We start from the raw sequence: 10,801 nt of genomic DNA on the forward strand, positions 1-10,801 counted from the left end.
TTTTGTGTGTTTGTGTGTTTGATGGGTTGGCAATCGAGTCAGGGTGTCCCCTGCCTTGTGCCCCAAGTGCCTTGGGACACACTCCAGGCTCTGCCCGAAAACTTTCCCATGTCGGAAAACTGTACTGATATATTCATTACACAAAACTTCCATATCAACACACACCTTTTAACCTATTTTTTTTTAATCCATTGTACAAGTCTCCTTGTTAGTTGTTACCACTGAAATGACAAAATGTCACTGGATTCATTTAAACCTGCAATTTGAATGAGAGCGTTCAGTGCCATATACCAATCAGTCACAAATCCAAAGGTTTAAACAGTATGTGCAGTGATCGATGCTTATATTGAACACTCTTTCATTTTGCTCTTTAATCAAGACAGATCAGTAGGTCATGCATTGCTAAGTAATGGACAGAACATAAGATGTAATCGTTTAATCTGGACCGTAGAGTGAACGCTTTTCTGTGACAGAAAATTTCACATCGTTGTTGCCATCTGCAGACGTCCAGTCAGATGTCCTTGGATCGAGAAGGGATTGAATGGGTCGGAAATTAACATCTGGAGAATTCAGCCTCACGCTACGACTTCAATCGGAAACGTTTAACTCGTAATGAAATACTCAACTGCCCCTATGCAGCTCAATGCCGGACCGGACTCTTGATCCCTGTCTATTTCTCAGGGACGTAAACACAACGTGAGCGGCGAATGCCATGAAACATACCTGGCAGTTTGATAGAACGTATTGCGGATTTCAGTATTAAAATGGAGCACCATTGAATTTGGAATTGTTGATATGGACATGGGGGGGGCTAAGTGGTTAGCACGTTCGCCTCACACCTCCAGGGTTGGGGGATCGATTCCCGCCTCCTCCTTGTGTGTGTGGAGTTTGCATGTTCTCCCCGTGCCTCGGGGGTTTCCTCCGGGTACTCCGGTTTCCTCCCCCGGTCCAAAGACATGCATGGTAGGTTGATTGGCATCTCTGGAAAATTGTCCGTAGTGTGTGATTGCGTGAGTGAATGAGAGTGTGTGTGTGCCTTGCGATGGGTTGGCACTCCGTCCAGGGTGTATCCTGCCTTGATGCCCGATGACGCCTGAGATAGGCACAGGCTCCCCGTGACCCGAGGTAGTTCGGATAAGCGGTAGAAAATGAATGAGTGACTGAGAGTGAGATCTGAACATGCAGGATAAAAAATGAAAGCCAATGAAGATCAGAAGAATTATAAATGAACCTAGTTCATCCTTGTCAAAAAAAATATTTGAACAAAGCTTTTGCTATACATTACATTCATAGAGCAGTCAGCAGTGATCGATGTGATCTGTCACACCGTTCATGATGCAATCATGTTTCATACTACTTCCTTTTCACACTACTCTAGTCTCTTGTAGTAGTTTCTGGAGGGTTTCGAATTTGATGTGGTTAGTATCAAGCTACAGGACTCAAGTTAAGTTTTGGAACGGTTTCTTTATTTATTCAGACATTTCTCAGACTTGTTCTCACTGAATGTCTATAATCTGCATTATATTTTCTCTCCACATGAACAACGTTCGACAACAAGTAATCAATCCTTCTAGTGAAACAACCTGGTCTTAAGTTAAGGCATGAAAACGTTTTTACAGCCATTTTGTATCGCAGGTCGTTGTGAGGTTATAATTGGTCACATGCCGACCGAGCAAGGATTGGATTTGAAGGTTTACGTCTCTCTCTGGTCTGGACTTGATCTTGACCCCACTATGGTTTAATCTTTATTGAATCTCTGCTAATCCTGGACTTTGTTATTTACTTCACATTAGTTTTGGGTCAGTAGGTCACTGTGTGCTCTGAGCTCAGGATGAATCCTGGGTTGTTTGGCTAATAATTAGCTCCCACATAGATGCTTAATTTATAGAAAGTGTGGTACTGTATAGCTACTCAGTGAAAGACTCCATCGTTACTACATATTCATCTTTATATTATTATCTTCTGATCTTCGGCAGCACCTGAGATTTCTATCATAATCAAATTCTAATATGATTTCTAGTTTAAACTTCTTTCATCAACATATTAATCATCAGTGTATTCACTGTGGTCTTTACTGATAACCACACCAGAAACCCTTTATTCACCTCTACACTGTCAAAAGGAATGGTTTTATAGAGAACCTAAAATGGTTCTTTCACTTGCTTCATATGTGGCACCAATGTTAGCGTCCTCGTCATTTCTTTAATCGCTTATAAGCTACGCTGAGGCTCCAAGCTTTAGACCACATTCATTCATTTTCTACCTCTTAACCGAACTACCTCGGGTCACGGGGAGCCATCGGGCATCAAGGCAGGATACACCCTGCCTTGCAAACTCCACACACACAAGGCGGAGGCAGGAATCGAACCCCCAACCCTGGAGGCAAACGTGCTAACTACTAAGCCACCGCTTTAGACCACAGTGTTTTAAATAGCTTAACATTGTGTACGTTGTCTCTTTTTATTACTCTAGAGGAACAAGTTGAAATCGACGCGTCGCACTTAATTGAACTGAACAAAAACCTTATAAGTTCTCTTCACAAGAAATGAAGAACAGAACAGATTAGACGTTGTGTGGTCTGAACCGTGTCTTAATGAATTGGTGGTAAACAGTGAGTGTTTTAGAATTCTATTCCTGTCGTCGGTTCTTGTGTTCCTTTTACAGTGTTTATCCAGGTAGGGATAAAACTAAACTAATAGCCGTGTCCGGTTTAAGTGAAGCATGTTCCTAATTTTTAATAAAATGGCTGTTTTTCTAGCGAATCAATTAACCGTTCAGACGTGACGAGAAGAGATTCTCGTCCTTCTTTTAGTTAAACTTCCAGGCTCATCTGTGTTCCGCTGAGAAATTGTATTGAACCTGGTGACATAGTGGAACTTGGCTGGAACTGTATATCTGTCAGCTGTTGTTCCTGGCTGGAGCTAATCTGTTGTTCTACAGGTAATTGGAGTAGGCACCAATACATTGGGGTGGTGAGGGGGGTTGGTGTCACACTGTCTTACTGTCACAATTTATCCAATCTAGTAAGGAGTATTAGGGTGTATTATTGGTTTTAACAATGAGTTTCTGTTTTTAAGTAAAGGGATGCACTTTTCCACAGAGTCCAGTAGATTGAGGTTTAGCGTTTTCAGTAAATAAATAGAATATTGTATACCCTGAGGATTAGGGTTAGGACATCATTTTTGGACATCAGTATTGAATGTAGGGGGGGCACGGTGGCTTAGTGGTTAGCACGTTCGCCTCACACCTCCAGGGTCGGGGTTCGATTCCCGCCTCCACCTTGTGTGTGTGGAGTTTGCATGTTCTCCCCGTGCCTCGGGGGTTTCCTCCGGGTACTCCGGTTTCCTCCCCCGGTCCAAAGACATGCATGGTAGGTTGATTGGCATCTCTGGAAAATTGTCCCTAGTGTGTGAGTGCGTGAGTGAATGAGAGTGTGTGTGTGTGCCCTGCGATGGATTGGCACTCCGTCCAGGGTGTATCCTGCCTTGATGCCCGATGACGCCTGAGATAGGCACAGGCTCCCCGTGACCCGAGGTAGTTCGGATAAGCGGTATAAGATGAATGAATGAATGAGTATTGAATGTATTGTCTTTATGGTAACCAAAATCGCACAGTTTACCTCCCAAACTACAAAACCGTGTACAAAAGTGTATTATGTATGACGACACAAGAACAAAAAGTCCACACACCAACATATAGAAAAGTCTGCACATGGCTCCCCGACCCAGAAAGTCTGCTAGTTCCCTCTGAGTGGATTGGGATGATATGACATATTAGAAATGACACATTTTACAGGATATGCATTTAAAAATCAAACCAAATGAAACCCAACTGCTCTAAATGTAAATTGCGGTTTAAGGATTTTTCCAGGGCGACTAAAGCAGCTCAGGAAGACCAGGCTGTAGAGGATCTTTTTTTTTAATCAGTTTTGATAATGGCTCTTGGTGCTAAAGTAAAGTGAAGCACATGCTCTAGCAAAGCATTTCGAATATCATTACATACTCGATTTGCATAGTGCAATTGTGTCATTTTCTGAAGCACGAAATAGAAATTATACAGGAATGTTTTTTTTTCTACATTTATTTATTCGTTTTCTAACAGGTGATGATTAGTAATGTACTGTGTAACAATAATATATTGACCATCATCATGATACGGTTGTCTTGCAGATGCGCATTAACAAATAAGGAATACAGCATTACAGAACATGGTGTTATAACATGTCATTTTGCCTAGAATTAGCTTTTTTTCATCTGTTTATGATCATAAATGATGGGAATTGACAGCGAAAAGTTAATTCCAGTTAGTCTTGTTAGAGAGACACATCACATCAAGTTCTCGAACATGTCTTCGAGAGTCTTTCTTGAGGTGGAAATTTTTTTGTTGCAAAGCACTGACACCGGAGACTCTTTCCATAATTGTTAAACATCTCCAGACAGAAAGCTTCGCTATACGAACGATTACGGGTTTTATGTTGCTTTAAATAGCTTGTTATCCCATATTATTTGCCGCATCCACTGTGATTCAGATGTAATATGGGATCAATAATGCGTTAAAACAAATGCATTGATATAAACCTTAAAGTCTGTGTTAATGCCAGAGCTGCGATCGATATGTTGCGACCAATCGGATTTGAGGATTCAACAACGGCGTGTTATACGTGTGCAAAAAGCACTCTAACACCCAGACAAACACACTGCCCGTGTGCACATGCACCTTTTTTTTTTTTTTTAAATTCAGTTCCTTTTTTTGTCTGTTTCATTTCACGTTAGCTTTACGGGCATGCTCTTCAGCATTGCCTGTGCATTTAGTCCTCTTCAACACACAGAATAGTCCATAACCAATATTATGGTTGCTTGCCATAATATGTATCATTATTTATAGCAGCAGATGCTGTTTTGTCAGTGATGGATGTATGAAGTTGTCTGAACTGAGCACATTCACACACTCTGGTCTGACGTCCAGCTATGCACCAATGCACAGTCGCACTAAGCTCTGTGTCATTCACAGATTTTGCTTTGTCTCATACACAATACACCAGGGGTATTCATAAAGCACCGAATCTTTTTTATTTATTTATTTTTTAATCAAAAATGCATGATGTCCAACACAGTGGCACTTCATTAATTCACAGCGCTCTACATTTTGGCCCCAAATCCCAATGTTTGTATGACGTGAAATGCAAAATCTAAATTGAACGAGACACATGCTCATTAAACTGGAATGAAAAGCACCTGCTTGACTGGAGATATTGACGTGTGAGACATCCTGCTCCGTGGTGAGTTTAGCATTGTGATGATTTCATTAGCGGTTATTGATTTTATTTTTTCCCCCTGTTTTTCAAATGAGGAATTCTATAGTGTATGGTGTGTTGTCTCAAAAGGGGCCAGCAGGGGCTTTAAGGACACGCCGGCTAAAATTACAGCAAGAAACTTTGTTGAAATAAAATTTGGCAAGAAAAAGATACAAAGGGGGGGCACGGTGGCTTAGTGGTTAGCACGTTCGCCTCACACCTCCAGGGTTGGGGGTTCGATTCCCGCCTCTGCCTTGTGTGTCCGTGCCTCGGGGGTTTCCTCCGGGTACTCCGGTTTCCTCCCCCGGTCCAAAGACATGCATGGTATCTCTGGAAAATTGGTAGATTGGTATCTCTGGAAAATTGTCCGTAGTGTGTGAGTGCGTGAGTGAATGAGAGTGTGTGTGTGCCCTGTGATGGCCCTTAACCAGCTCTCTCTTATATACCTCCTGGTATCAGGTACATCCTGGATAGTGTGAAGGCTAACACATGCTTCCTCTGAGACTTGTAAAGCCAGCCAAGGCTCAGACACTTGCACTATCTATCCTCTTCCACATACACAAGCTCACCTATTCTACGATTAGCCAAATTGGTTAACGTCACTGCGATTGACAGGAGGGAGATGATGCCATACCAATTATACAAAACGTCCATGCCTTTGGCTTCAGCCAGGCGGATGCTGTGTATACTTGTAACCTGGTGAGAGAGATTCATATCTTACTTTTACAGAAACCCAGTGTTTACAACCATCACAGTCAAAAACATCTTGTATCTTACAAACGTAATGGATACCCAGCTTGATAGAGGATGACAGTAACTGAAATAAAAGGCTAGATAAATGAAAATCCCACATGTTTCATTTAACAATAATGTCTGTGACACCAGTGAAGAACTGCAGCTTGCTCTACTGCCATCTTTTGAGGTCTGTACTTAAACGTAGTGAACCAGAAGCGAGAAGTACCTTTTCAAAAAGAAGGGTCAAGGCAAAGATGAAATGCAGTTGTCATTATTGTACAATGCAATCAGACAGCTCTTTATTTTCACCCTAGGCTGGAATTAACTCTATTGAGGGAAGCAAAATAGCTCTGTGATGGTGAGATGTTTCGACATGAATGCTGTATAAGTAGGGAGCAAAGTTGAAAACACTTCAACGTTTGTAGGCAATTTCTTGTAAAGCTTTGTGTCTCGTATGCACCACAAAATTGGATTTTCTTAATGTAAAAGTAAAAATATGTAGCATAATGTCAGAGTGGGTGTTAATAATTTGAGAGGGCACAACCGTATCCATTTTATGGCACAACCGCATCCATCTCACTTGGGAAAGTGCTGCTGTTATTAGTTACAGTGAAACACAACAAGTCTGGTTAATCGTTGACAATCCAGAGCCACGGCCATGCAGCAGACAAACATCATCTAGAACCCAACATCTGTGTAACGTACGTTTTGTGTTTTGTCTTGTGTTTGGTTTTCTATGTCTTTTATTTTGATGTTATGTTTCTTGTGTCTTGCTTCCCTTGCCCTCATGTTCTCCTGCCTTGTTTATTTGTCAGGTTCTGCATGGTTGTTGTTAGTCATGCGTTCTTGTTCTCATTTGTCATTCGTTCCCCATGTGTATACTGTATAACCCTGTTTGTTTGTCATGGTCTTGGTTTTGTTGTTGTCCATTTATGGCTATGTGTGTTCATGGTTCTTCTTCACCTGCATTTGATTCCTCTGCTTCTTCATTCTATGCATCGTGACAATCTGCTAGCTGCTTTGTAGACTGTGTCTATTCACCAATTTACATAAAAGGTAGAAAGTTGTTTTAGTCATCTAATTAATCTAAAAAGTGGACAACCAGCAGCTGATATCTGAAACGAGTCTTGCCAAATATTTCATTTCCTACATCAAAAGTGTTTATCATATAAAGGAAACGATTACTGATTAGGGATTTAATGTTCTTTGTTAACAGTAATGTGGGTTAGACCAAATGAGCATGTAGGCATAGCAACATCCCAAGGCTGTATTATGAATGTGTACATGAAGTTGCAGACTTTCTGTTGAACCTGGTTGTTTCTTGTAGACAAAGTGGGATACTTTATTATTTTAATAAATATTTTTAATATTGGGGGGGCACGGTGGCTTAGTGGTTAGCACGTTCGCCTCACACCTCCAGGATTGGGGGTTCGATTCCTGTCTCCGCCTTGTGTGTGTGGAGTTTGCATGTTCTCCCCGTGCCTCGGGGGTTTCCTCCGTGTACTCCGGTTTCCTCCCCCGGTCCAAAGATGTAGGTTGATTGGCATCTCTGGAAAATTGTCCATAGTGTGTGATTGCGTGAGTGAATGAGAGTGTGTGTGTGTGCCCTGTGATGGGTTTGCACTCCGTCCAGGGTGTATCCTGCCTTGATGCCCGATGACGCCTGAGATAGGCACAGGCTCCCCGTGACCTGAGGTAGTTCGGATAATTTTTAATATTCCAAGGGACCCTCTGAGAGCAGCCTTTAGGTGTATTCTAGGTCATGCAGAACAGGACCCGCATGACCCGATCGTTACGGTAGACGCACTCAATTTACTGATATTTGGCTTAATTATAGAAAATATAGACGCATTGATCAAGTCTAAATCTATCTTAGATCGATATTTCATCTCATGTAAAATGTGTTTAAGTCAAAGTATATTAACTTTGCAATGCTAAAGCATCAAGTGTACAATCATTTCAGTAGACAGTTTTATTGAAAATCTCTAAGTTGCTGACTTCATTTGTTTATCCCACAGAATTGTACTAAGATTTTCACTTGATACCTTATAGTAATGGAACAGTAATGACTTATAATTGCACTGGATGGGTTTCACTTTGTGTCTGGTTCCTTCTTAGGGTATGGTTTCTTCCTCATGTTGTCTCAGGGACTCTTACCTCACCACTGTTCAAGTGGCTTTGTAAGATGTTGCTATAATACCACTAACATATAGAAGAAGTAGCGGTAATATAAACCTGTGATCCTAATAAAATCCTGCACTATTATTGTTGTCAGGACTCAGCCCGGACTCTGGCCATGTGCCTTTTGTTTATGTTTTTCTGTCACATGTCTGCCCCGCCCCTTGTCTCTTCCTGCCTGCTTCTGCACACCTGTCCCTCATGTGTCTAGATTATTAGTAGTATTTAGTTAAGCCGCGTTGCCTGGTGCAGCGCGGAATCTACTGTTTTGTCGCGTCTGTGTTATGTTTCATGTTTCTTTTGTTAATTAAACCCCGTTTATTTTGCTATCCTGCGTCTGGGTCCGCTTTTATCCTGCGTCCGTGACAGAAGATTCAGCCACATTAGGACCCAGCAGGATAGCGACAGCCTGGACCGGCCGTTTGGGAGCATATTTTTTTCTTCTTGGACCTTTTTTTCTGGACTTCGTGGTTTTGGTGACATCGGTCCGCATTTTTCCGGTGAGGGACGTCGCCCCGCTTCCGGTTTCTCCGCGGGGGGCGCCGCCTCACTTCCTGGTTGCGGGCCATGTCACCAGCCCGAGTTTTGTTTGGTTTTTCTGGTGTCCTGTGACATTGCCCCGGACCTGTCCGGTGGGGGGCGTCGCTTCACATCTGGTTTCCGTGGAGGACGCCGCCCCACTTCCTGTTCGCGGGGTTGTTTTGCCCTATGTTTTTTTTTGTTTGTTTTTTTTTCTGTTCTGTGGAGGATTTTTCCCACCCACCCCCTTCTGGTTTTTCTGGTTTCTGTTTTTTTTAGAGGGGTTGTGCTTGGCCCTTCAGCTCGGCTGTGGACGTCGCTCGGCCCTTCAGCTCGGCTGTGGACGTCGCTCGGCCCTCTCTGGCTGCGCCGCTGTGTGCCTTGCTCCCCCCACCTGCCTCGCCGTGTGCCTTGCTCCCCCACCCGGACCCCGTCGGGACTATCAAGACGGGTTGGCGGGTCGGGAGCCGCGCCTTTGGGGGGGGCTCTGTCAGGACTCAGCCCAGACTCTGGCCATGTGCCTTTTGTTTATGTTTTTCTGTCACATGTCTGCCCCGCCCCTTGTCTCTTCCTGCCCGCTTCTGCACACCTGTCCCTCATGTGTCTTGATTATTAGTAGTATTTAGTTAAGCCGCGTTGCCTGGTGCAGCGCAGAATCTACTGTTTTGTTCTGTTGCGTCTGTGTTATGTTTTTATTCTGTGTTTCTTTTGTTAATTAAACCCCGTTTATTTTGCTATCCTGCGTCTGGGTCCGCTTTTATCCTGAGTCCGTGACAATTGTACTGTTCTAGAAAATTATTCAACCATAATCATAACACCCTTTGGCCAATTAGACCCGAAAATTCAATATCTAATAGGTAATTGGACATGCGAGACACAAGAATACATGTCTCGCCATGTCCCTATTCCCCATTGTTCAGTTTATATACATGTAAATACCCCTGACAAATTAAAGCTGATGTGTTTTTATTGCGAATCTAACATGGGCTCACAGGCCATGAAGACAAACTATACAATCCAGTTGCTTACAGACAGCCCTGCTGTGCGCTTTGTGAAATAACCAGTAATCCAAAAGACTCAGAGAGCAGTTTGAGATCACTTTGCAGCCCCCTCACATATAAGGAATGCAGCACCTCTCTTTTTTTTTCTTTTTTTCAAATGTTCCATGCCATTACAAAGTCAGAAGGCCATTTAAGGGCTGAGAGGTGAGGAAGTAATACTTTTTTAAAAGGATACCAATAGGACATGGCTTCTGCTCACTGCAGGTTATATGGAAATCATTCTGCCTCAATTTCCTGAAAACGTCTTTCCCAGGCTGTATGGAGCCAGTTATATGAAACTCCTACAACATATAAGAAAATTTGTGTTGTTAGCATGTTTGCCTTGATGCAATGTTTGGGGGTTTAATTCCCACAGCTGACCCTGTGTGCATGAAGCCTGCATGTTCTTTTGGGGCGTTCCTTCCCCATGCGACACTGACACTCGGGCAACAAAAAATACATATATCTTTGTACCTTGCATTAAAGATTTGCATTTAAGGAATTGAGAGCACTTGCTTGTGGCCCAAATGTGTTGACATGATTTGTAGGTATAGCTGTGGGACAGATTTCGACAGCCCACTCATTAATCTACCGGGGCAAGGTTATTGTCCTTTCCTGACACCCTAGTTGGTCATGTCCCTGTTAGCGCATGACTATAACTCATCTTAAGACTCAAAAGTGGACACAGAGATCTCTGGGGAAGAGATTGTACAAGATGCTTCATCTATAATCCTTAATGCTGCTTCTTCCTATGTGAGAGACCTCAGAATGAAACCGGGTGTCCTAGTTAACAAGAGTGCTCCATTGGGCAATAAGCAAGGAACATCCAGAAACTGGTAAAGCCGTAGATCAGAAACCCAACCTAAACGCTTGTAATTTTTTCTTACACAGTTTATTTAGTGTCTGTTCTAACACACCTGGATGTAATATCCGGCCACTCACTTGCCCAGAGTTGTCTGCAACAGGTGTGTTAGATTACAGCGTGTCAGGATTTTCTGTTGGAGGAATGATGCATCAAGCTTTATCTAACACACCT

The sequence above is a fragment of the Tachysurus vachellii genome, chromosome 12 (genome assembly GCF_030014155.1).
Source record: "Tachysurus vachellii isolate PV-2020 chromosome 12, HZAU_Pvac_v1, whole genome shotgun sequence".
Lineage (NCBI taxonomy): Eukaryota > Metazoa > Chordata > Actinopteri > Siluriformes > Bagridae > Tachysurus > Tachysurus vachellii.